The sequence below is a fragment of the Lepisosteus platostomus genome, chromosome 5, assembly GCF_059453375.1.
Source record: "Lepisosteus platostomus isolate fLepPlt1 chromosome 5, fLepPlt1.hap1, whole genome shotgun sequence".
NCBI lineage: Eukaryota > Metazoa > Chordata > Actinopteri > Semionotiformes > Lepisosteidae > Lepisosteus > Lepisosteus platostomus.
In genome coordinates this window covers 67,099,016-67,125,662 of record NC_142615.1, presented here as the reverse complement: position 1 = coordinate 67,125,662, position 26,647 = coordinate 67,099,016, and the positions used below count along the sequence as shown (strand labels likewise).

The 26,647-nt window shown below is 53.6% G+C and overlaps 4 non-coding genes across 4 annotated transcripts; all 4 read left to right on the top strand.

Moving 5' to 3' along the window:
• Window positions 1-16,967: 16,967 nt before the first annotated feature.
• Window positions 16,968-17,040, top strand: trnaf-gaa (transfer RNA phenylalanine (anticodon GAA)). Its single transcript has one exon. It is a non-coding gene; the product is annotated as a tRNA-Phe (tRNA).
• Window positions 17,041-17,903: 863 nt separating this feature from the next.
• On the top strand, window positions 17,904-17,975 carry trnae-uuc (transfer RNA glutamic acid (anticodon UUC)). Its single transcript has one exon. It is a non-coding gene; the product is annotated as a tRNA-Glu (tRNA).
• A 447-nt stretch (window positions 17,976-18,422) lies between these two features.
• trnav-cac (transfer RNA valine (anticodon CAC)) lies at window positions 18,423-18,495 on the top strand. The gene has a single exon. It is a non-coding gene; the product is annotated as a tRNA-Val (tRNA).
• Window positions 18,496-20,222: 1,727 nt separating this feature from the next.
• trnaf-gaa (transfer RNA phenylalanine (anticodon GAA)) lies at window positions 20,223-20,295 on the top strand. The gene has a single exon. It is a non-coding gene; the product is annotated as a tRNA-Phe (tRNA).
• Window positions 20,296-26,647: the final 6,352 nt, after the last annotated feature.

Below are 26,647 nucleotides of genomic sequence, written 5' to 3'. Positions count from 1 at the left end.
GCTCTTCTGTACACAGAAGGGGGTGGGGAACAAGCCACCCAGCCCTGTGGTTGAAGCCGATACCCCGGCTTCTCTCCAGACACAGCTGGGTGAGCTCCTCCAGTCAGTACAGGGGGCTCTACTGTACACAGAGGGTGGTGGGGGTGTGGAACAACTCCTTTGTTCGGGGCCTTGGGGCATTCTTGTTGTGAAAGGCGCTATATAAAAAAACTGAATTGAAATTGAATCTTACAGGTTTGGGTTTTTCGGAGATCTTGTCAGAGATCTTGTCTGACGTGCCATTTCAAAAACGTAACGACACTCCTCACGTCCAAGCGCCGCCGGTCTGTGATGTAACGTATGCTTACACAACCATGACGGTTTCATCATGGACAGCACGAAAGCCCGAAAAGTGGTTGACGTTTTAATTTGGCGATGGATCCCAGTTTTTTTTTTATTTTGGAGGCCAAAGAGGACAAAAAAGGAAACGTCTGGAGGTGGATCGATGGTCATCTCTGCGGTTGTTCTGATGTTCTGGAAAAAACAAAACAAAAAAAACGGCTCGCTTGCCCGGTCGTGTAGTGTTTCCACACCCCACGCAAATCAACTTCTCTTCGCCCCCGGGGGCTCGTCGCCCGCCGCACCCCTCTCACGTGATAGGGGCTTCCCCCGGCTGTGACGTACTTACCCTACCCCCTTTTCCGCCAACGTCATACCGAAGGTCGCGCTTCGGGCCGCGGCGATGTTGACGGACTGTCTTGTAGCGTGAGAAGGGTTTAAATTTTGACTTAAGGAGTTGGCCATCGTTATATTTCGCGAGGTATCATACGGGGGGAAAAAGAACATTTATATTTATCAACCTACTAGTAATACTGGGTGGATGTCACGTTCCCCAAAGTTCAGTGCCTCTCTCTAATAAAGTAGAAACGCGACATTAAACTCCGTTCGAAACGGGAGAAATCACCAAGACACGATACAACTGACGTCCGGAAAAGAAAAAAAGAACTCCTATTCCCATTTGTAATGACCCTGTCGTGTTTTTCCCGGTGTGCGCTTATCTTTCGGAGACCGTTTCTCTCTGGTGTTGTTTTGCTGTTGGAATAAATGCCGAGGTGACCCTTCTGTGTGGAGTCTGCGTGTTCTCTCAAGCGGGTCGTTTCCTCCACCGCAGGGGCTGGTCGAACCGGGGTCTCCCAATCGTCACAGAAGTGTGTGTCGTTTTGGGTGGTGGTGGGGGGGTGCATCGGGGATACTGCACCCCGAGGGGGTGACCTCTCACCTTACTCCGGACGAAGGGAGAAGACCTGTACCTTCACGAGTCCGGGTTGTGAAAACTTCTTCTGGCAGTTCAAAACGTTTCGAAGGGACTACAGCGCTACCCTGTTTTCCATTTGTATCGTGTATTATTAGACAGTCATAAGTATCTGTCCTGATCACAGAGTCCCCCTCTCACTGCCAGGACTGAAGCCCAGTGCAGCACGAATAATAATAATAATTAATAAGTCTGGACTCTCCACTCAGAGCTCCTCCCAGGTCAGGGGGATCCCCTCCAGCCCCCCCAGTATGCAGCCCCTACCTGGATGATGCTCCAGTCCGCTCAGCACACAGCAGCTCTCAGTGGGGAGGAGAGCAGAGGGATGGAGCCAGTTCAGAGAGGGGGGTGATTAGGAGGCCATGATTGGTCAAGACCAGGGGAGGAATCAGGCCAGGACACTGGGGTAACACCCCTACTCTTCTCCAGAAACACCCCGGGATTGTTAACGAGCACAGAGAGTCAGGACCTCGGTTTGACGTCTCATCCGAAGGACGGCGCCTGTTTACAGTCCAGTGTCCCCCGTCACTATACTGGGGTATCAGGACCCACACAGACTGCAGGGTGAGAGCGCCCCCTGCTGGCCCCACTCACACCTCTCCCAGCAGCAACCTTGGGGGGGGGGGGAGGGAAAAAACCAAAAGCTAAACAGATTTTTTTTTTTAAAAATTTATTGATGCTTAACAAAAGGTCATCAGTCCAGTCTGGGGCCCCTCAGCTTCAGTTCAGACCAGTCTGGGGCCCCCCAGCTTCAGTACAGTCTGGGGCCCCTCAGCTTCAGTCCAGTGCAGTCTGGGGTCCCTCAGCTTCAGTCCAGACTGGGGTCCTTCAGCATCGGTCCAGCACAGTCTGGGGTCCCTCAGCTTCGGTCCAGCACAGACTGGGGTCCCTCAGCTTCGGTCCAGTCTGAGGTCCCTCAGCTTCGGTCCAGCACAGTCTGGTGTCCCTCAGCTTCGGTACAGCACAGCCTGAGGTCCCTCAGCTTTGGTCCAGTCCAGTCTGGGGCCCCTCAGCTCCAGTCCAGTCCAGTCTGGTGTCCCTCAGCTCCAGTGCTGTCCAGTCTGGGGTCCCTCAGCTTCAGACCAGCACAGTCTTGGGTCCCTCAGCTTCGGCCCAGCACAGACTGGGGTCCCTCAGCTTCGGTCCAGCATAGACTGGGGTCCCTCAGCTTCGGTCCAGAACAGTCTGGGGTCCCTCAGCGTCGGTCCAGCACAGTCTGGTGTCCCTCAGCTCCTGTCCAGTCCAGTCTGGGGTCCCTCAGCTTCGGTCCAGCACAGTCTGGGGTCCCTCAGCTTCGGTCCAGTCTGATGTCTCTCAGCTCCGGTCCAGTCCAATTCAGTCCAGTCCAGTCCAGTCCAGATCTTAGCAGGCACAGAACCAGGAAAGGAACCTGGAAAGATATTGTTATTGCAGGTGTGAGGGACATAGACACAGACGTCACCATGACATCAAACAGCAAGAGGAGACTCCTCCTTGAATCACAGACACGACCGGGCGGCGCCCCCCTGTCTGCTCACCTACACCTCCTCTTCCTCTTCTTGTCCTTCCCGGCAGCCTGCTTCTCCTCTCCCTCGCTCTTCCTCTCCTGAGCTACGGTCTCCGCCGCCTCCATCGGCTCGTCCTGATCTTCTGTCTCCACTGACACGCAGCTCAGGGACTTTAAAAAGACGCATCGGCGCTTCTGAAGCAGAGACAGGAGAGTTACGTTAAGAGTCGGACTGGACACTCCAGTACATGAACACTGCACTGAGAGAGAGAGGGGTTCACACAGACACACTGACTGGACACTCCAGTACATGAACACTGCACTGAGAGAGAGAGGGGTTCATACACACACACTGACTGGACACTCCAGTACATTAACACTGCACTGAGAGAGAGAGGGGTTCATACAGACACACTGACTGGACACTCCAGGACATGAACACTGCACTGAGAGAGAGAGGGGTTCATACAGACACACTGACTGGACACTCCAGGACATGAACACTGCACTGAGAGAGATAGAGGGGTTCATACAGACACATGACTGGACACTCCAGGACATGAACACTGCACTGAGAGAGAGAGGGGTTCATACAGACACACTGACTGGACACTCCAGTACATGAACACAGCACTGAGAGAGAGAGGGGTTCATACAGACACACTGACTGGACACTGACTTGACACTGGACAGGAGTAAAGAGAGGATCAGAGCATTACCCACCTTCTTTTTCTTCTGTCTCACAGGAGGTGGTGATTGGACCTCCTCCAGCTGGAGTCCGTGGAGGGAGAGAGGGGGCAGGAGAGGGACAGCACAGGGAGAGAAAGAGAGAGACAGGTAAGTCAAGTGTCCCAAGAGCACAGAGACTCTGCTGAGATCACACTCGCAGTGAGTGAGCCTGGGTGTAGCCCACTAATACTGACCCACTGGACACCACAGGACAGAGAGGAGGAGGAGGAGAGAGACACACTGCCTGGACACCACAGGACAGAGAGGAGGAGAGAGACACACTGAGGACAGAGAGGAGGAGTAGAGAGACACTGACAGACAGGGCTGAAAGAGAGAGAGACAGAGAGGCAGGGACAGGCAGACAGCAGGCCGAGAGAGACACTGACAGACAGGGCTGAAAGAGAGAGAGACACTGAGACCCAGGGACAGACAAGACGGCAAAACTCCACCACAGACAGGACAGGGGGCAGGGTGGGACCAGCACTGACCTCCTTACTCTCTCCTGCCGGAAGAGCTGTCTCCACCTCCTCTTCCTCCTGCAAGTCAAGAGACAGGCTGAGAGAGTGACGGGCTGGCGGGACATCGGCGAACAGAGCTGAAGGCAAAGAGCAGAGGAGACAGGCCCAGCTGGGACAACGCAGGACAGACAGAGAGACAGACAGGGAGACACACGGAGAGACACAGGGAGAGAGACCCAGCTGGGACAACGCAGGACAGACAGAGAGCAGGGAGACACACGGAGAGACACAGGGAGACAGGCCCAGCTGGGACAACGCAGGACAGACAGAGAGCAGGGAGACACACGGAGAGACACAGGGAGACAGGCCCAGCTGGGACAACGCAGGACAGACAGAGAGCAGGGAGACATGGAGAGACTCAGACAGAAGGACAGAAAGACAGAAAGAGAGAAGTACAGACGGACAAAAAGACAGAGAAAAGGACAGATGGACTGATGGACAGAAAGGCAGAGAAAAGGACAGAAAGACAGATGGACAGATGGACAGAGAAAAGAACAGAAGGACAGAGGGACAGATGGACAGAGGGACAGATGGACTGAAGGATAGACGGACAGACTCTGCCCCACTTGCCTCGTCAGACATCTCAGCCTCTCTCCTTGCCCTCCGCACTGGGGAGCCCCAGGCGGGGCGTGGCGGGGCCGGGCGGGCGATGGGGGGCAGGACGGGCGGGGGCAGGGGCAGGGGCACCGCCCCGGGCAGCAGGGGGGGCTCGCGGGGCATGGTGGGGATGAAGGGGGGGCGTCGGGGCGGGGCGGGCAGGGGCCTGAGGGGGCCGGAGGGGGGGGCTCTTGGGCGAGGGGGGGGGGCACCGAGCCGAACGAGCTGGGCGAGCCCGAGCGGGACGAGCCGGGCGACACCGGGAGCTCCAGCTGCAGCTCGGCCGCCCTCTCCAGCTTCTGGACGAGCTCGGGAAACACGAAGACACCACGGGATTCTGTCCAGCGGGGAGAGAGGGAGACACAACGCAGGGGGGATGAGGAGCAGAGACTACGCCTGGACAGGTGAGTGTGTACAGTGTGTCCAGTAAGAGTCTGGACAGGTGAGTGTGTACAGTGTGTCCAGTAAGAGTCTGGACAGGTGAGTGTGTCCAGTGTGTCCAGTGAGAGTGTGGACAGGTGAGTGTGTACAGTGAGAGTCTGGACAGGTGAGTGTGGACAGTGTGTCCAATAAGAGCCCAGACAGGTGAGTGTGGACAGTGTGTCCAGTGAGAGTCTGGACAGGTGGGTGTGTACAGTGTGTCCAATAAGAGCCCAGACAGGTGAGTGTGGACAGTGTGTCCAGTGAGAGTCTGGACAGGTGGTTGTGTACAGTGTGTCCAGTAAGAGTCTGGACAGGTGGGTGTGTACAGTGTGTCCAGTAAGAGTCCGGACAGGCAAGTGTGTCCAGTGTGTCCAGTAAGAGTCCGGACAGGCGAGTGTGTCCAGTGTGTCCAGAAAGAGTGTGGACAGGTGTGTCCAACAGTAAGAAGCTGTCTTACCCTGTAACCTAGCTCAGGGGTGTTAGGGGGTGCTCTGTCTCCTCCCCAGATCTCACCTTCAGCTCTGGTGAAATGACGGACCACTAGGAGATGCTGGAAACGAGGACACAAGACAGAGGTTAGGTCCACAGAGCTCACTCAATCACTACAGCAAGCAGAGACCTCTCGGCCATCAGGACTGTGGGGGTCAGAGTGGGGAGCTGTAGGGTATCGGGAGTTTAGGGGCCAGAGTGGGGAGCTGTAGGGTATCGGGAGTTTAGGGGTCAGAGTGGGGAGCTGTAGGGTATCGGGAGTTTAGGGGTCAGAGTGGGGAGCTGTAGGGTATCGGGAGTTTAGGGGTCAGAGTGGGGAGCTGTAGGGTATCGGGAGTTTAGGGGTCAGAGTGGGGAGCTGTAGGGTATCGGGAGTTTAGGGGTCAGTGTGGGGAGCTGTAGGGTATCGGGAGTTTAGAGGTCAGAGTGGGGAGCTGTAGGGTATCGGGAGTTTAGGGGTCAGAGTGGGGAGCTGTAGGGTATCGGGAGTTTAGGGGTCAGTGGGGAGCTGTAGGGTATCGGGAGTTTAGGGGTCAGAGTGGGGAGCTGTAGGGTATCGGGAGTTTAGGGGTCAGAGTGGGGAGCTGTAGGGTATCGGGGGTTTAGGGGTCAGTGTGGGGAGCTGTAGGGTATCGGGAGTTTAGGGGTCAGTGTGGGGAGCTGTAGGGTATCGGGAGTTTAGGGGTCAGTGGTGGGAGCTGTAGGGTATCGGGAGTTTAGGGGTCAGTGGGGGGAGCTGTAGGGTAGATGTGGGGCACCGGGCCCACCACAGGGCGGCCGGTCCAGTCTCGCGGAAGGCGACCGGGTCAGACTTACGGAAAAGCACCGGGACTTGGGCCGGGACCTCTCCCACTGCCAGTCCGGGTTCGGCCTGACCGGTGTGACCTGTGAAGACGCCAAACAGCCCATCTCCGAGACAGCTCTGACCAAATAGCCCAGCCCAGTCGTGTCGAGACTAGGGGCCTTGGGCAGTCTCTACAGTGTGTCCAGTGAGAGTGTGGACAGGTGAGTCTCTACAGTGTGTCCAGTGAGAGTGTGGACAGGTGAGTCTTACCAGTGTGTCCAGTAAGAGTCTGGACAGGTGAGTCTCTACAATGTGTCCAGTGAGAGTCTGGACAGGTGAGTCTGACCAGTGTGTCCAGTAAGAGTCTGGACAGGTGAGTGTGTACAGTGTGTCCAGTGAGAGTCTGGACAGGTGAGTCTCTACAGTGTGTCCAGTGAGAGTCCGGACAGGTGAGTCTCTACAGTGTGTCCAGTGAGAGTGTGGACAGGTGAGTGTGTACAGTGTGTCCAGTGAGAGTCCGTAAAGGTGAGTCTCTACAGTGTGTCCAGGAAGAGTCTGGACAGGTGAGTGTGTACAGTGTGTCCAGTAAGAGTCTGGACAGGTGAGTCTCTATAGTGTGTCCAGTGAGAGTCTGGACAGGTGAGTGTGTACAGTGTGTCCAGTAAGAGTCTGGACAGGTGAGTCTCTACAGTGTGTCCAGGAAGAGTGTAGGACGTCCAGAGGCAATCTGTGCTCTCAGAAGGCCATAATGGACCTGCAGCTTGGTTTTCCTCGGACCCGCGACCCTGTCTCTTGAGCCGAGGCGTGTCCTCAGTCAAGATCACCACTGGAAGTGTCTCTCCTCGTCTGGAGGTGTTACCTTGAGACCTGGTCTGTCAAGCGCTTTGCGCTGCTATGTGTGTGAAAGGTGCTCTATCAGTGAAGTTTATTATTATTATTATAATACAGCGAGCGCTGCTGGGGGCGGAGAGGCCAGTCGGAGGAGGGCTGGACGCTGGACGCTGGACGGCGGGCGGGAGGGGTGGACTTACGACGCCTCGCCGGGCCCGGGTCCTGCTGCGACCGCGCACGGCCGTGCTGCATCTCTGTCGGTCCATCGCCCTGCCGAGACAAGCAGAGTCACAGAGGGGAGGGGAGGGGGCGGAGCCACACAGCTGGGCGGCTTGTTCCCCACCCCCGCCCCCCTCTGTGTATAGTAGAGCCTCCTGTCCTGACTGGAGGAGCTCACCCAGCTGTGTCTGGAGAGAAGCCAGGGTATCGGCTTCAACCACAGGGCTGGGCAGCTTGTTCCCCACCCCCACCACTCTCTGTGTAGAGGTGCACCTCCTCTCAATATCTTTTTACAGCACGATCACACCCATAAGAGTGGAGTAACGGGAAAAAAAAACCAACTTATTTCTCAACTTATTTTGTTATTTCTCGACAGCGGCATTTTTAACTGACTTGCCGATTTCACGGGGATACTTCAGAGTGAATCTGAAGCTGGAACTATTATTTGATTGAAGTCGAAGTAACCCACGAATCTTTTTTGGAAGAAACACGTGTTTAGAAAGCGCTATATAGTCCTTTCCTCCTCCTCTCTCTTCACTCCTCTGAGCTCACGGGGCTCCGGCGCCGCCCCCCGCTAGATTCCGCCGCTCTGTGACGTCAGGCGGCTCATTGTGACGCCCCCGTGATGTCGCCCCCGACGCGCTCACGGCTCGGCCGCGAAACAAAAATGGCCGACATTTTTCGCGGTTGTTTTTTTTTAGGTGGACATTTTATTTTTCCAACTCTCAGCGGCCAGCCGGGTGTCCCTGTACGACCCCGGTAGTCGCCACATCGGACAGGCAGAGGAAACGGGTCCAGGTGTTTCCGGCCCAAGCGTTACAAAAGCTGCACTTGAATTTAAAAACAAAATCACGTCGAAGGGCGCATTCAGCACCCCCACGTCCAACACGGGTTTCCGTTAGGTATGGTTCAGTGAAATTAGCACCCCCCCTACCCCCAAGTCAAAGAAAGACCAACCTCCACCCCCCTTTAGCGGCCAAGGGCGGAAATTTCGGGCCACGCCACGTCCAAAAAACACGGGTTCCCACCTCCCCGTCCTGCGGGGAAAAGAGACGGCATTTTCTTTTCCGAGCGCTGCGTGGGACCTCACGACCCCCCCCAAAAAAACGGGCTTCGGAGACGAGGAAAACCAGGCATGTCGACCTCTCTACAACACCACCTGGCCGTTTCTGTTTCAGAACCCCTGAATCTCGGGGTTGCTTCTTGAACCCCGAAAACGACCTTTTTTCTCTCTCTCGTTTTCTTGGTGTCTGGGACGTTCACGAACTCCGCCGCGTCGGTGCGATTCCCAGCGGGACTTGAACATAACCCCCCCCCCGTGGAGCCACAGCGCCCCCGTGTGGCCGAGAGGACCACCACCCGCAGGGCTGAGCTTTTACTGCCGTGTCCCGCTTTCACTCTGGCGATGAAGGAGGGAATCAAGGAGGAGAATTAATATTGTGATCCACCAGTCCATCACAGGACGCACACACACCCTGGACAGGACACCAGTCCTTCACAGGATACAAGTCCATCACAGTACACACACACACCCTGGACAGGACACCAGTCCATCACAGGACACACACACACTCACAAACCCTGGACAGGACAGCAGTCCATCACAGGACACACACACACTCACACACCCTGGACAGGACAGCAGTCCATCACAGGACACACACACTCACACACCCTGGACAGGACACCAGTCCATCACAGGATGTTCAGTGCCTCTCTCTAATAAAGTAGAAACAAGATATTAAACTCCGTTCAAAACGGGAGAAATCACCAGGACACAATACACCTTGCTCCGGACGATGGGAGAAGACCTGTACCTTCACGAGTCCGGGTTGTGAAAACTTCTTCTGGCAGTTCAAAACGTTTCGAAGGGACTACAGCGCTACCCTGTTTTCCATTTCTATCGTGTATTATTATACAGTCATAAGTATCTGTACTGATCACAGAGTCCCCCTCTCACTGCCAGAACTGAAGCCCAGTGCAGCACGAATAATAATAATAATTAATAAGTCTGGACTCTCCACTCAGAGCTCCTCCCAGGTCAGGGGGATCCCCTCCAGCCCCCCCAGTGTGCAGCCCCTACCTGGATGATGCTCCAGTCTGCTCAGCACACAGCAGCTCTCAGTGGGGAGGAGAGCAGAGGGATGGAGCCAGTTCAGAGAGGGGGGTGATTAGGAGGCCATGATGGGTCAAGACCAGGGGGGGAATCAGGCCAGGATACTGGGGTAACACCCCTACTCTTCTCCAGAAACACCCCGGGATTGTTAACGAGCACAGAGAGTCAGGACCTTGGTTTGACGTCTCATCCGAAGGACGGCGCCTGTTTACAGTCCAGTGTCCCCCGTCCCTATACTGGGGCATCAGGACCCACACAGACCGCAGAGTGAGAGCGCCCCCTGCTGGCCCCACTCACACCTCTCCCAGCAGCAACTTTGGGGGGGGGGGGAGGGAAAAAACCAAAAGCTAAACAGATTTTTTTTTTAATTTTTTATTGATGCTTAACAAAAGAACAAAAATTACAAGCTTCAGTCCAGACCGGGGTCTGGGGTCCCTCAGCTTCAGTCCAGTCCAGAATGGGGCCCCTCAGCTTCAGTCCAGTCCAGTCTGGGGCCCCTCAGCTCCAGTCCAACCTGGTGTCCCTCAGCTCCAGTGCAGTCCAGACTGGGGTCCCTCAGCTTCGGTCCAGCACCGTCTGGTGTCCCTCAGCTTCGGCCCAGCACAGACTGGGGTCCCTCAGCTTCGGTCCAGCACAGTCTGGGGTCCCTCAGCTTCAGTCCAGACTGGGGTCCCTCAGCTTCGGTCCAGCACAGTCTGGGGTCCCTCAGCTCCAGTCCAGTCCAGTCTGGTGTCTCTCAGCTCCAGTCCAGTCCAGTCTGGGGCCCCTCAGCTCCAGTCCAGTCCAGTCTGGTGTTTCTCAGCTCCGGTGCAGTCCAGTCTGGTGTCTCTCAGCTCCGGTCCAGTCCAGTCTGGTGTCCCTAGGCTCCAGTCCAGTCCAGTCTGGTGTCCCTCAGCTCCTGTCCAGTCCAGTCTGGGGCCCCTCAGCTTCAGTGCAGTCCAGTCTGGCGTCCCTCAGCTCCAGTCCAGTCCAGTCTAGTCCAGTCCAGATCTTAGCTGGCACAGAACCAGGAAAGGAACCTGGAAAGAATATTGTTATTGCAGGTGTGAGGGACACAGACACAGACGTCACCATGACATCAAACAGCAAGAGGAGACTCCTCCTTGAATCACAGACACGACCGGGCGGCGCCCCCCTGTCTGCTCACCTGCACCTCCTCTTCCTCTTCTTGTCCTTCCCGGCAGCCTGCTCCTCCTCTCCCTCGCTCTTCCTCTCCTGACCCACGGTCTCCGCCGCCTCCATCGGCTCGTCCTGATCTTCTGTCTCCACTGACACGCAGCTCAGGGAGTTTAAAAAGACGCACCAGCGCTTCTGAAGCAGAGACAGGAGAGTCACGTTAAGAGTCGGACTGGACACTCCCGTACATGAACACTGCACTGAGAGAGAGAGGGGTTCATACAGACACACTGACTGGACACTGACTGGACACTGGACAGCAGTAAAGAGAGGATCAGAGCATTACCCACCTTATTTTTCTTCTGTCTCACAGGAGGTGGTGATTGGACCTCCTCCAGCTGGAGTCCGAGGAGGGAGAGAGGGGGCAGGAGAGGGACAGCACAGGGAGAGAAAGAGAGAGACAGGTGAGTCAAGTGTCCCAAGAGTACAGAGACTCTGCTGAAATCACACTCGCAGTGAGTGACACCGACACTAACCAGCCTCAGGACAGCACTGCTAGAGCACCACAACCCAGACTCAAGCACATCACAGCACAGATCAAACAGCAATATCTCACACACTGGGACACACACACACAAACACAACATAAACTGGAATGCTACAGAACCTTAAACAGACAATACACACTAGCTGAATATTTGACCAAAATAAAAAATAACAAACAGAAACAGACCCTGACGAAGTACAGGCTCAGTGACCACAACCTGGCCATAGAAACTGGGCGACACAGGCAGACCTGGCTGCCCAGAGAGGACAGGCTGTGCTCCCACTGCCAGCGGGGAGAAATAGAGACAGAGGTGCACTTCCTACTGCACTGTGACAGATACTCTGGGATTAGAGAAACATTCTTCCCGAAATTCAGGAATCTAATCCCAGAGTTCCCACACCTGCCAGAATCACAACAGGTCCCAATCCTACTGGGAGAGGGAGGAGGGAACTCAGTTGATCTGGCAGCCCAGTATGTGATCTCCTGTCACAGCCTGAGGAACAGTGAGTCTGTCTCCCAATAATGCTCCAGCCGCCTACAGTATATGTCAATATTTTATAATATGTCTTTGTTGTAAATGTCTGTAACATGTCTGCTTTACGCAGAGAGTGGCGGGGGTTGGATGTCAAGGCCTGACGATACCGCATTACGCAGAGAGTGGAGGGGTGGGATGTCAGGGCCTGACGACACTGCTTTATGCAGAGAATGGAGGGGTGGGTGTCAGGGCCATACGACACTTCTTTATTCAGAGAGTGGAGGGGGTGGGATGTCAGGGCTAGATGACACTGCTTTACACAGAGAGTGGAGAGGTGGGTGTCAAGGCTATACGACAGTGCTTTCCGCAGAGAGTGGTGGGGGTGTGATGTCAGGGCCATACGACAGTGCCTTACACAGAGAGTGGTGGGGGTGGGATGTCAGGGCCATATGACACTGCTTTACACAGAGAGTGACGGGGGTGGGATGTCAGGGCTTGACGACACTGCTTTATGCAGAGAGTGGAGGGGTGGGTGTCAGGGCTATACGACAGTGCTTTCGGCAGAGAGTGGTGGGGGTGTGATGTCAGGGCCATACGACACTTCTTTACGCAGGGAGTGGCAGGGGTGGGATGTCAGGGCCTGACGATACTACTTTACACAGTTAGTGGTGGGGGTGGGATGTCAGGGCCATACGACACTTCTTTACGCAGAGAGTGGCAGGGCTTGACGACACTGCTTTATGCAAAAAATGGAGGGGTGGGTGTCAGGGCTATATGACAGTGCTTTCCGCAGAGAGTGGCGGGGGTGGGATATCAGGGCCTGACAACACAGCTTAACGCAGAGTGTGGAGGGGAGGGTGTCAGGGTTATACGGCAGTGCTTTATGCAGAGAGTGGCGGGGGAGGGATGTCAGGGCTTGACAACACTGCTTTATGTAGAGAGTGGAGGGGAGGGTTTCAGGGCCATAAGACACTGCTTTATGCAGAGAGTGGAGGGATTGGTGTCAGGGCCATATGACACTACTTTACACAGAGAGTGGCGGGAGTGGGATGTCAGGCCCTGACGATACTACTTTACGTAGACAGTGGCGGGGGTGGGATGTCAGGGCCTGACGACACTGCTTTATTCAAAGAGTGGAGGGGTGGGTGTCAGGGCTATACGACAGTGCTTAATGCAGAGAGTGGAGGGTTGGGTGTCAGGGCTATACGACAGTGCTTTCCGCAGAGACTGGTGGGGGTGTGATGTCAGGGCCATACGACACTTCTTTACGCAGGGAGTGGCAGGGGTGGGATGTCAGGGCCTGACGATACTTATTTACGCAGAGAGTGGCAGGGGTGGGATGTCAGGGCCTGAAGATACTGCTTTTCGCAGAGAGCGGAGGAGGTGGGATTCGACCTCTCAGTGGGGCCAGCAGGGGGCCTGCGGTCTGTGAGGGGTCTTAATGCCCCAGTGTAGTGACGGGGGACACGATCTGGCCCACCAGCGACGAGCAGGTTACCAGATCTAGACAAAGGGGGCAACTCTTAGTCGTATGAGCTTAGTCACACATCGCAGCGATTAAAAAAACAAAACAAACATATTATGTCTGTTACTAACGACTTTTTTTTCCTACATTGAAAGTCTCTTTCCCGGGTGATTTTCTAGCGCGACTGGGGCTCTTCATTTCTCCTCGGTGTCTCATCGCGGGCGGATTTGAAACAGACCACAGAAGGTGGTCACACACTATATTATTATTGAGAGACAGGCTCACTGTCTGTACCTCAGGCTGGGACAGTAGATCACACTGTATTATTATTATTGAGAGACAGGCTTACTCTCTGTTCCTCAAGCTGAGACAGGACATCACATACTGTATTATTATTGATTGACAGGCTCACTGTTCCTCAGGCTGGGACAGGAGATCACACACTGTATTATTATTATTGAGAGACAAGCTCACTGTCTGTTCCTCAGGCTGGGACAGAGGATCACACACTGTATTATTATTATTTAGAGACAGGCTCACTGTCTGTTCCTCAGAGTTGGACAGGAGATCCCACACTGAATTATTATTATAGAGAGACAGGCTCACTGTATGTTCCCCAGGCTGGGTCAGGAGCTCACACAGTATTATTATAATTATTGAGAGACAGTCTCACTGTCTGTTCCTCAGTCTGGGACAGGAGATCACACACTGTATTATTATTATTGAGAGACAGGCTCACTGTCTGTTCCCCAGGCTGGGACAGGAGATCCCACACTGTATTATTATAATTATTTAGAGACAGACTCACTGTCTTTTCCTCGGTCTGGGACAGATGGTCACACACTGTATTATTATTGAGACAGGCTCACTGTCTGTTCCTCAATCTGGGACAGTAGATCACATTGTATTATTATTATTAATATTATTGAGAGTCTGGCACACTGTTCCCCAGGCTGGGACAGGAGATACCACACTGTATTATTATTATTTTGAGACAGGCTCACTGTTTGTTCCTCAGGCTGGGACAGGAGATCACACACTGTATTATAATTATTGAGAGAGAGGCTCACTGTCTGTTCATCAGACTGGGACAGGAGATCCCACACTGAATTATTATTATTGAGAGACAGGCTTACTCTCTGTTCCTCAGGCGGAGACAGGACATCACATACTGTATTATTATTGATTGACAGGCTTATTGTTCCTCAGGCTGGGACAGGAGATCAGACACTGTATTATTATTATAGTGAGACAGGCTCACTGTATATTCCCCAGGCTGGGACAGGAGGTCATACATTATATTATTATTATAGAGAGACAGGCTCACTGTATGTTCCACAAGCTGAGACAGGAATTCACACTGTATTATTATTATTGAGAGACAGACTCACTGTCATTTCCTCAGTCTGGGACAGTTGGTCACATACTGTATTATTATTATTGAGAGACAGGCTCACTGTTCCTCATGCTGGGACAGTAGATCACACTGTATTATTATTACTGAGAGTCTGGCTCACTGTTCCCCAGGCTGGGACAGGAGATCACACACTGTATTATTATTATTGACAGATAGGCTGAAGGTCTGTTCCTCAGAATGGGACAGGAGATCACACATTGTATTATTATTATTGAGAGACAGGCTCACTGTCTGTTCCTCAGGCTGGGACAGAGGATCACACACTGTATTATTATTGAGAGACAGGCTCACTCTCTGTTCCTCAGGCTGGGACAGGAGATCACACATTGGCTTGTTATTGAGAGGCAGGCTCACTGTCTGTTCCTCAGGCTGGGACAGGAGATCACACGCTGTATTATTATTATTGAGAGACAGGCTCATTGTCTGTTTCTCAGGCTGGGACAGGAGATCACACACTGAATTACTATTATTGACAGATAGGCTCACTCTGTCTTCGCTTGGGCTTGAACAGGAGATCACACACTGGATTATTATTATTGAGAGAGGCTCACAGTCTGTTCCTCAGGCTGGGACAGGAAATCACACACTCTATTATTATTATTGAGAGACAGGCACACTGTCTGTTCCTCAGGCTAGGGTAGGATATCACACACTGTATTATTAGTATTGAGAGAAAGCCTCAGTGTTCCCCAGGCTGGGACAGGAGTTCAAACTGTATTATTATTATTATTATTATTGAGAGACAAGCTCACTGTTCCTCAGGCTGGGACAGGAAATGACACACTGTATTATTATTATTGAGAGACAAGCTCACTGTTCCCCAGGCTGGGACAGGAGGTCATACTCTGTATTATTATTATTGAGAGACAGGCTCACTGTCTGTTCCTCAGGCTGGGACAGGAGATCACAAACTGTATTATTGTTATAGAGAGACCTGCTCTTTCCTGACTGTTCCTTAGGCTGGGACAGCAGATCATAATCTGCTTTATTATTATTGAGAGACTGGCTCATTCTTGTCTGTTCCTCAGGTTGGGAAAGGAGATCACACACTGTATTATTATTATTGAGAGACGGGCTCACTGTCTGTTCCTCTGACTGGGGCAGGAAATGACACACTGTATAATTAGTATTGAGAGACAGGCTCAGTGTTCCCCAGGCTGAGACAGGAGATAACACTGTATTATTATTATTGAGTATCTGGTTCACTGTTCCCCAGGCTGGGACAGGAAATCACACACTGTATTATTATTATTGAGAGACAGACTCACTGTCTGTTCCTCAGGCTGGGGCAGGATATCACACACTGTATTATTAGTATTGAGAGACAGCCTCAGTGTTTGCCAGGCTTGGACAGGAGATCACACACTGTATTATTATTATTGAGATACAGACTCACTGTCTGTTCCTCCTGCTGGGACTGGAGATCACACACTGTTCTATTATTACTGAGGGACATGCTCACTGTTTGTCCTTCAGACTGGGACAGGACATTCCACACTAGGTTATCATTATTGAGAGACAGGCTCGCTGTCTATTCCTCAGGCTAGTACAGGAGATCACGCACTGTATTATTATTATTTAGATACAGGCTCACTGTGTGTTCCTCAGGCTGGGACAGTAGATCACACTGTATTATAATTATTGAGAGGCTGACTCACTGTTTCCCAGGCTGGGACAGGAGATCACACACTGTATTATTATTGAGAGACAGGCTCACTGTCTGTTCCTCTGGCTGGGGCAGGGAATCACACACTGTATTATTAGTATTATTAAGAGACAGGCTCGCTGTCTACTCCACAGGCTGGGACAGGATATCACACACTGTTGAAGTGTTCTCTCACGAGGCACCAGTTCTGTAGGGGTTTGGGCATTAACTGGGACAATTATTTTTGTGGCAGTAAATCACAAAATTGATTCTTTTAATGGTCTTAGAATCCAACCATGCGACATAACTCAAACAACGCACACACAGGTACAAATACACAAGGATACATTTGTTAATATATAGAATATGCATGCAAACCTAACAGATCTTATCGTATGGGTTATCAGAATACAAAAGATATAAATTCATTCAGTTACAAAGAGTTACACATATCAAGAGGACATAAGTTCGGTATATCATTCATTTAGACCATTAGACCATTTCGTAATTGAACTTGTTTACAACTTCTACATGAGATACTCAAAACAAGTACATAACCCTTAGGAATTAAATTGATATCAACTGGTTGGGAGCAGTAATGCAATAAGGTTGAATACTCACTGCCGGGGCATCCCTTTTCTCACTGTTTCCGTAGTACAGCGGTTATCACGTTTGCCTCACACGCGGAAAAATCCCCGGTTCGAACCCGGACGGGAACAGCCTCTTTTTGCACGCTCCTGTACTTCACAGAGGTCTTGAGTGAGCGCTCATGCCGCAACACAGGAAGGCTGGAGCAGGTGGCTGTGGGCTCTGCGCACCGCCGAAATAGCTCAGTTGGGAGAGCGTTAGACTGAAGATCTAAAGGTCCCTGGTTCGATCCCGGGTTTCGGCAATTTGTTTCATCACGCCCTTTGTTCCTCTCTCCAGCGCCCCCTGCCTAAAGTGACGCGTCCCTTTCTCAGCCCGAAACGCAAGCGAGACACCAGCAGCGGTCCCTGCAGGTTTCCGTAGTGTAGCGGCTATCACGTTCGCCTAACACGTGCAAGGTCCCCGGTTCGAGACCGGGTGGAAACAGCCTTGTTTTGCACGCTCCTGTACTTCACAGAGGTCTTGAGCGACCGGTCATTTGTTCCCAATGTGTTTCCGGTGCCTTCATGCACTCTTGTACCAAATGCACGTTCCTTCTGTACGCGGAGCCGATCATTTGCAATTGGGCTGTGCCGACAGACCAGGACGAGCTCTGTCGGCTCAAAAGCAGCGCAGGACCTGCAAGAACAACAGAAAGATTAGCATCCAGCGGGGGCCTCTTAGTGAGCCCAAGATCTCATCAAGAATCGGCTCCAGCAACAGGGCTGGGCACATTGTTCCATTCTCCAACAACTCTCGTTGTAAACAAGTCCCTCCTGGTCTCTGCTTGAATTGCACTTTCCTGCATTTGCTTTGGTGTAACTGGCTTCCCCTGCATGGGCGAATGTGAAGAAGATCCTTAGTAAGTCATTGAAGAAAACCGAGAAGAGGTCGAGTGGCCTCTGTCGTTCATCAACAATCCAGTCAGGCAGTACTCCTCTGTAAAGCGCCGTTCGTTCACATCGATTGGCTTTTTTTTGCCTTCATTTGTGCATGTAGTAAAAGCAGACGCCCCTATTCTACCAACTCGTATACATCGACCCTTCGACACTCTGAGTGACACCTCTTGCGTTTTCTCATATTTATGTAGTTTGCTTGCATGATGCCCGGAACAGCGGGGTTGTGCGCTCCCATATGGTCTAGCAGTTAGGATTCCTGGTTTTCACCCAGGTGGCCTGGGTTCAACTCCCGGTATGGGAACGTGTCAGTTTTGAATCCTGCTTTCCAAAAGATCACCACCGTGTACGAAGGAGCCGCATTAAAACTACTCGAACGTGCAAAACGTGCGAGAAGAGGGGGCGCTTGTTTCCAGCCGAAACTTCTCGCGTGTGAGACGAGCTGATCATCGCTGCAGGAGGTGGGAAGGTTACTCTGGTAGACAGGGCTGACCTTCGGCAATAAGTTTTATACAAGATGATATTTGCACTTTCTGGAGAGGCGATTTTCTCCACTTCAGTAGCCCGATTTCGTCGATTGCGTGGAGAGGGCTGTAGAATGTGGCGCCTCCTTTCCTGCTCCATCCATGACAGGCGTGCTGGTCTCTGGAGAGAGAGCACGGTCCATCAGCGCACTCCAATAAAGGCACTGGAAGCAGCTGAATCGCATTGACGAAGCTCAGTGCTGGGCCGCTGGGCACTTCTTACCACCGTTTCCGTAGTGTAGTGGTTATCACGTTCGCCTCACACGCGAAAGGTCCCTGGTTCGAAACCGGGCGGAAACAGACTTCTTTTGTCGCCACGCACAAAAGGGGATTGGGGATTCGCCTAGCACTGTGATCGTACAGACCCACTCACCTCTTAGTGTGGCGGGATCTGCAAAGTGCATGTCACAGCGCATCCTGCTTTCACTTCAATGCGCGTCCTGATGTACCCCGGTCTTCCGCGTGACAGGTGGGGACAGGTGACAGGTCCGCGTGACAGGTCCTATACTAACGAGGAAGACATCGCTCTCTCCAACCCCCGGTATCGTGTCCCGACCCACCGTGCTGGAAGGCGACGTGTGCTGTGATTCCTTTACGGAGCAGAAATGACAACCGAGGAGCCGAGAGATCATTTCAGCATTTCGCGTCTGAACGGAAAACACAAACGACCAACTCGGAATGACTTGCCTTTGACGCTTATCAAAGCGTTCTTTGTGCATCGAACAGACCCACTCACCTCTTAGTGTGGCGGGATCTGCACAGTGCATGTCGCAGCGCTTCCTGCTTTCACTTCAATGTGCTTCCTGATGTCGAGTCGTGTGCCGTGCGGAGGCTCTGAAAGCGAGAGCAATGAAAAGGTGCACGACGCTGTGAAAGAAAACAGAGAAGTGAAAGGCAGTCCTTTCTCTAAGGAGGTGAAAGAAAAGCTACTCCCCGTCGGGGAATCGAACCCCAGTCTCCCGTGTGACAGGCGGGGATACTTGCCACTATACTAACGAGGAAGACGTCGCACGCCCCGACCCCCGGCATCGTGTCCCGACCCAGCGTGCTGGAAGGCGACGCGTGCTGTGATTCCTCTACGGAGCAGAAATGACAACCGAGGAGCCGAGAGAACATTTCAGCATTTCGCGTCTGAACGGAAAACACAAACGACCAACTCGGAATGACTTGCCTTCGAGGCTTTTCAAAGTCTTCTTTGTGGATGACGACTGCACCGCCTAGCAGATACAAATGGGTTGTACAACTTTGAACTAGCAAATGGAAGAGGGCTAAGCCCCCTCTCTTTTAGCCCAGGTTCGATCTGTCTCCCAGAATCACCAGGGCGCACGCACACACACACACCCGTGCCGTTGAAGTGCTCTGCTTCATTTCTAAGGGCAACTCAACATTCACTCCTACCCCGAGTGCAGAAAAGACAGCGTCCGCAGCAACAACAGCTCAGGTCTCTGCACAGGAGCTAAGCTGCCCCCATCTCCCCTGCTCTGCGGCTCCTGCGGAGTGGAGTCCAGCCTGGAGCCGTGTTTGCAGGCGGCAGCTCCCCGCGCTATGTCTGTGCGTCGTGTCCAAGAGCTCCTGGGAGGAAGAGAGAGCCCTCCCACTCGGGGGCTTTTCCATGGTCTGTGTGAGGAGGGGCGGGTGTGTCCAGTAGCTTATCGAGCGGAAGCCTGGGGCGGCGGAGAGCTGTGATTGTGCAGACCTTGAGGTGTCACCTCTTTGTCTGCTTTCCCGCCCCCCCTCCGCCCGAGCTCTGCTCCAAAGTAGCCCGGCAACCCCTCACACCTGCACGTGTCACAACCTAAGGTGTGGTCATGAGACACCCATGGGGTGTCGTTCCTTTCTTGCTAATTGTTTCCTGCCCGTCACAGGCAGGAGTCCATGCGAGGAAGATGCGCTGGACAGAGCTCAGAGGGCGCACCTGGGTGGCTTTCCTTCTGAGTGACGTTCCTGCAACACTCTCCCGCTCCTCTTGGTGCGCTCATGCCGCAACACAGGAAGGCTGGAGCAGGTGGCTGTGGGCTCCGCGCACCGCCGAAATAGCTCAGTTGGGAGAGCGTTAGACTGAAGATCTAAAGGTCCCTGGTTCGATCCCGGGTTTCGGCATTTTGTTTCATCACGCCCTTTGTTCCTCTCTCCAGCGCCCCCTGCCTAAAGTGACGCGTCCCTTTCTCAGCCCGAAACGCAAGCGAGACACCAGCAGCGGTCCCTGCAGGTTTCCGTAGTGTAGCAGCTATCACGTTCGCCTAACGTGCGCAAAGTCCCTGGTTCGAGACCGGGTGGAAACAGCCTTGTTTTGCACGCTCCTGTACTTCACAGAGGTCTTGAGCGACCGGTCATTTGTTCCCAATGTGTTTCCGGTGCCTTCATGCACTCTTGTACCAAACGCACGTTCCTTCTGTACGCGGAGCCGATCATTTGCAATTGGGCTGTGCCGACAGACCAGGACGAGCTCTGTCGGCTCAAAAGCAGCGCAGGACCTGCAAGAACAACAGAAAGATTAGCATCCAGCGGGGGCCTCTTAGTGAGCCCAAGATCTCATCAAGAATCGGCTCCAGCAACAGGGCTGGGCGCATTGTTCCATTCTCCGACCACTCTCAGTGTAAACAAGTCCCTCCTGGTCTCTGCTTGAAATGCACTTTCCTTCGTTTGCTTTGGTGTAACTGGCTTCCCCTGCATGGGCGAATGTGAAGAAGATCCTTAGTAAGTCACTGAAGAAAACCGAGAAGAGGTCGGAGTGGCCTCTGTCGTTCATCAACGATCCAGTCAGGCAGTACTCCTCTGTAAAGCGCCGTTCGTTCACATCGATTGGCTTTTTTTTGCCTTCATTCATGCAAGTAGTAAAAGCAGACGCCCCTCTAGGGAGCCTGTCAGTACCCGGAGTTTTCCCCTTCTGTAAGCTCCAAATAGCCTCTCAGCTCTTCTACTGTCAAATCCTCCTCAAGTACTTCCCTATCTTCTTCACTCAAAATGTTTTCTAGCTTTGAGGTAAAAAAATGAATTTCTTCATCCTTTACCTCTGTAGAGCTGTACAGTCTTGTGTAGAAGTGTCACGCCCTATGCAGCCAGAGGGCGGTCCTTCCCTGTCCTGTCCCTTGTTTCTGGTCTGCTGTCTTTCCTGTCCCTCTCTTTCCCTTTGGCTAAATATTTCCGGGTCTTGCACTCTGTCCTCGCTCAGCACTGACGTTTGGATGTCCTGAGACCTGCCTAGCACCAGGGCGCCCCACATCCGCTCCCTGAGGGCACAGGTTTCTATACGGCATTCCTGAACTATTTGCACTAATGAGCCCGGGCCTTTTTCCCGTCTCGCCGCTACGCATATGGGTCTTTTTCCGCCCTCCTGCTACCTACGGTTAGGCCCCTTGGACGTCCGTGACAAGAAGGCCTCAATGCAGGAGAGGATAGCACTCAGCTCTGTACTCTCTCTTCCCTCCTCATCAACTACACTTTCCATGACAGACTTGGAGCCTACCACTTTCCTGAAAAAGAAGCGAGTACACTTCTCATTTTCTTCCAAGAACTGCACTCAGCTTCTTAACAGCACTCCTCGACTACTTTCTTCCGCTATGCTCCAGACATCCTTTTTTAAAAGGGTGATATCCTCGAGCACATCGAAGCCACTGTGCAGCATCGTGTAGAGACGCTGCAGCTGCCTCTGTTTCCTGGCTAACACTCCTCTCCGTCTGGCAGCCTTCCTTCCCTCAGCCATGAAAAAGACCCTCGTCCTCACCTTCACCTCCTCCCACCATCCTCCTACTGACCCATACAGACACTGCAAGGACAGCCACTGTGATAGTTTCTCCTTGTAGCAGGATACTACCCCGTCATTCTCTAGCAGCTTTGTGTTGAGTTTCCAGAGGCCTGGGCCAAAGAAAGTCCCGCCCTGGAGTTCCACTCTACACCCTAAAGCTTGATGATCTGAGAAGAAGACAGGCTGAAGAGTGACCCCAACAACTTTCACTCTCTCTGAGGCAAAGCAATGGTCAGTTCTGGAGCTGCTATTCCTCCCTGACCATGTATATCCTGCTGTTGTGGGATATATACATCTATATGTGTCTGAGAGTTTTAAGTCTTGAACTAAGTTTTGCAGGGCCAGTGAGCTGGAATCCAATTTTATCGGCCTTTTGGCTAAGATCAAGTTCAAGTGGCATGCCCGCAGTTCCTGTCTTTCCAAAGTTCTAGAAGGCGATCGAAGATCCTGAAGAGTGCTTGAGCTGGTATCGCCCTAGGTTGAGCCTAGGGGGTTAAGGCCAAGCAGCAGCTGAGCTGGGTGGGATCCGGCAGCAACGTTCTCTCTCTCTGCTCTCTCCTCTCCCCTCCCCCTTTCTCTTGCTCCGCCTCCTTGGCCTCTTGGCTGGGAGTAGGTACTCGTGGCCTGCCCGCAGTGCTTGCTTTCTTCCTCGAGACTCGGAAGCGCTATCCGCTTCTTCTCTCTCTCTCTGCCTCCTTGGCCTCTTGGCGGGGAGTAGGTACTCGTGGCCTGCCCGCAGTTCTTAGTTTCTTCCTGGAGACTCGGAAGCATTATCCGCTCCCTCTCTCTCTCTCCTCCTGCGCCTGCACCTAGCTGGGCTTTGCCCACAAGGACAAAGGCCAGGGCTCCCTCGCTGCTCCTTTAGCAGCTAAACCCTCCTCTCCACAGGACCTTGCTCTCTCTCTTTCTCTCCTTTTTTCTTTTTTCTCCTTTCCAGATGGCAGACAAGAAGACACTGATCCGGTTCCACTGGACCAAGAAAACAGAGACGATGCCAACTGTGAAATCCTTTTTCATTACCTTCCTGAGAGGGATCCTGCAGTTGGTGGCCGGAGATCTCTACTGCCTGCAAGACAACAAGGCAGAGAGATACATGGAGGCCTACATGGCCACGGACGCCTCATATGAAAAGGCAACGAAAATGATCAGAGAAAAAGGTAAGCACCCCGGTTTCTCTGATTTCAGGCCGGAGCCTATGAGGAAGACAAACCAGAGGACCATCACAGTCCTCACATACAACCCCTATGAACCAATGGAACTGGTAACAGCGTACCTAGGGAGGTATGTAACTGTGGTGGGCAAACCGACGGAGATCAGGGACAGTTGCGGCGTCTGGTATGGCAAACGCCAGTACCGAGTCCTCCTGAAAGAGGACCCAGAGGGCGTCGACGGTTTCCAGCACCCCCCGGCCCGCTTCAACATCGGAGCCGACAGGGGGTACCTTTACTACCCCAGGATGCCACAAGGAGAACACGTGTGACATCGTCAGATGTCACAACTGTAACAAAGAGGGGCACCTCCTTCACCAATGCAAGGTAAGCAAACCTTCATTTGCGCAGGTGGTGGAAGCCGGCGGGCAGAAACCGGTCTCAAGACAAAGGGAGAGAGGTGAGAACAAAGAACCCGCACCTCCCCCGCAGAGAACCGAAACTGCCGAGGCCACACCCCCAGCTGCACCAGTGCCACAAGATGGCTGCCAGGACGACGGACAAAATGGCCGACCGGAGAAAGGGCCCTAATAACTCCCAGCAAGAAGGGAAAGAGAAAGCGGGAGAAGAGATGCAGGGCGGATCCACCTTCGGAAGGACAAAAGAAAAGAGTGGTAAGGGAGAACCGTTTCCTCGTCCTAGAGGAAACGGAACTTTCTTCCCCCGAGGCCCAGTAACAACCGGAGGAGGCAGCCCAGGAAATGGAAACCCTCCCCCCCAAGGCCCAAAGACGACAGGAAGTGACAGCCCAGGAAACAGAACCCCCCTCCCCCGAGTCCCACGGACAACAGGAGGAGGCAGCCCAGGAAGAGGTAACCCCCTCCCCCGAGGCCCAGGGACAACAGGAAGAGGCAGCCCAGGATGTCGGAACCCCCTCCCCCGAGGCCCAGGAACAACAGGAAGAGGCAGCCCAGGAAGTGGAGCCCCCTTCCCCCGAGGCCCAGGAGCAACTGGAGGTCCCCGAAACTCCTGGAGAAAGGGAAGAAAAAACCCTTCCCAAAGCGGTGGCGGAGAGTATCCTCGAGGAAGACGAGGATTACTTTGAAGCCGCCCTGGAGCCGGGACTGATGGTAGGGCTGGACCTGTCCAGCATGTTTACCTTTCAGTCCCCAGCGAGACCTGGAGGGAGCCCAGCATATTCCCCCCAGGACCCAGACAAGAGGAGCTACATCTAGGCTAAACAGTGCCCAGATGTAGACTCCCAAGTTTTCCACTGTAAGCACAAAGAGAGGAGGTTCAACTTTCACTTGTTTAATCATGATTGTGAAACTTACCTTTCTAACAACTAAGGTGAGAGGGCTAATAGACCCGTTGAAAAGACGGGGAGTTTTTCATGATCTGGCCTCTCAGTTTGTTTCTTACAGGAGGTCCACCTGAAGGATGAAAGCGACAAGCTGACATTCACCAGGGAATGGATGAAGGGAGAATCATGCTGGAGTGTAGGAGGGGTCCACTCTTCCGGAGTGGGAATCCTCCTCGGAAACCCAGAGATGACGCTGGTTTCCTCCTTCCCGGTGGTGCAGGGCCGGATCCTGGTCGCACACATCGACTGGAGGGGGCAGAAGTTGAGAGCAATTAACGTCTATGCTCCAACAGAACCCTCTATCCTGAAGGAAGTGTTTGCTGACCTGGCCAGCTGCTGCACCACCAACAGACAGGTGGTGCTTGGCGGGGACTTCAACGTCGACCGGGAGAAGGGGAGCGACGCTAGCTCGGCAGAGCTGGAATCGCTACTTAAGCAGTTCTCCCTAGTAGACGGCTTCAGACGGTGTCGCCCTAACGACGCCGGAACAACCTGGAAAAACTCCCGGGGAGTGTGCAGCCGCCTGGACTACATCTTCCTGCACACGACCTGCTCCCTGGAGTCGGCGACGGTGTCCCCGGCGTGGTATTCCGACCACGAGCGCTTGACGGTGGTGGCTAACACCAGCCTGCCGGCATTTGGTCGTGGGTACTGGAAGCTGAACCGGGAGATACTGGAGGAAGACGACTTCAGGGCACTGTTCCGGAAAGACTACGCGAGCTGGGGCGATCTGAGAGACGGCTACAGCTCCGTGGTGGAATGGTGGGAGTCAGTGAAAGACAGGACCCGAACCCTGGCGCAGACGTACTGCAGACGGAAGGCGGCCAGGGAGAGGAAGGAAGCTGCACGACTCCAGAGACAACTAGAGGAGGAGTACAGCTCGGCTAACGGGGGAGGAGCCTTCAATTCAGCCCGGGCACGGGACCTGAAGGAGAGGCTCCGCAAACTCAATCAGGTCCGAGGAGCCCAGAAAAAGAGGGTGATCCACGGCCTGAGACGGGGAGATGGAGAGGAAGTGCTGGACGAGAGCGACAAGGTAGAAGCGGCCACCGCTTTCTACACGGAGCTCTTTTCAGAAAAGCAGACGGAGGTGGAGGCAGGCGATGCTTTTCTGGAGGAGCTGAAGGCACGAGTACCTGAGGAGGTGAGGGAGGACTTGGAGGGTCCGATCGCGGCCGAGGAGCTGAAGGCGGCGCTCTTGTCCATGGAGAATGGCAAGGTGCCAGGGCCGGACGGAATCCCCAAGGAATTCTACACCTGCTTCTGGGACACCCTGGCGGCAGATCTGGTGGAAGTGGCGCAGGAGATTTTCCGCTGGGTGAAACTCGGAGACACCATGAGGGAGGGCATCATCTCCCTGCTCTTCAAGAGCCCTTAGCAGAGACGGTGTGACGGGACCCTGGAGATACCGGGAGGCGCGGGGGAAACCCAGAAGATCTCCCAGTACGCCGACGACACGACGCTGTTCCTGAGGTCGGACAGGGGGTTGAGGAGGGCCCTGCAGGTCATGGAGCAATACTCCAGAGCCTCGGGGTCGAAACTCAACCGCCAAAAGAGCAAACTGAAGTTCTTCGGGCCCTGGAAGTACAGGACGACGGCGCCGGAGGGTCTCGTGCTCTGCACGGAGCCCCTCAAAATACTGGGGGTTTCCTTCCAGAGCCAGGACAACGAGACCAACAACTAGACCAAGAGGATCGCCAAGGTGAACGCGAAGCTGGGTCTGTGGAAAACGCGGTCGCTGTCCTACACAGGGAAAGTGATGGTGTTGAAAGCAGACATCCTGCCGGCTTTGGTTTACCTGGCGGTGGTGTACACGCTGCCGGCCAGACTCAGACGAGCGCTGCAAGGGATGATCTTCGGCTTCGTCTGGGACGGCAAGTATGAGTACATCACGGATGTGTCAGCCGGTCGAGGAAGGGGGTCGAGATGTCCCACATTTCCCCATGAAACTCGACTGCATCTTCTACTGCAACCTCTGTCGGGCGCTGCGGGAGCCCATCAGACCTCAGGAGGAGGACGAAGCGCCTAGTCGCCAAATGGGGTTTCCCCACGGCGAGGGAGCGCTGGAAAGGACTTTGGGCCCTATACAGGGATTAAAGGACAATAGCAAGTGCTAGGTTTGGAGGGACTCTGTTAATTGCGCAAATTCGCCCCCACTTGCAAAGATTGATAACGGACAATCAATCTCCGTTCCGC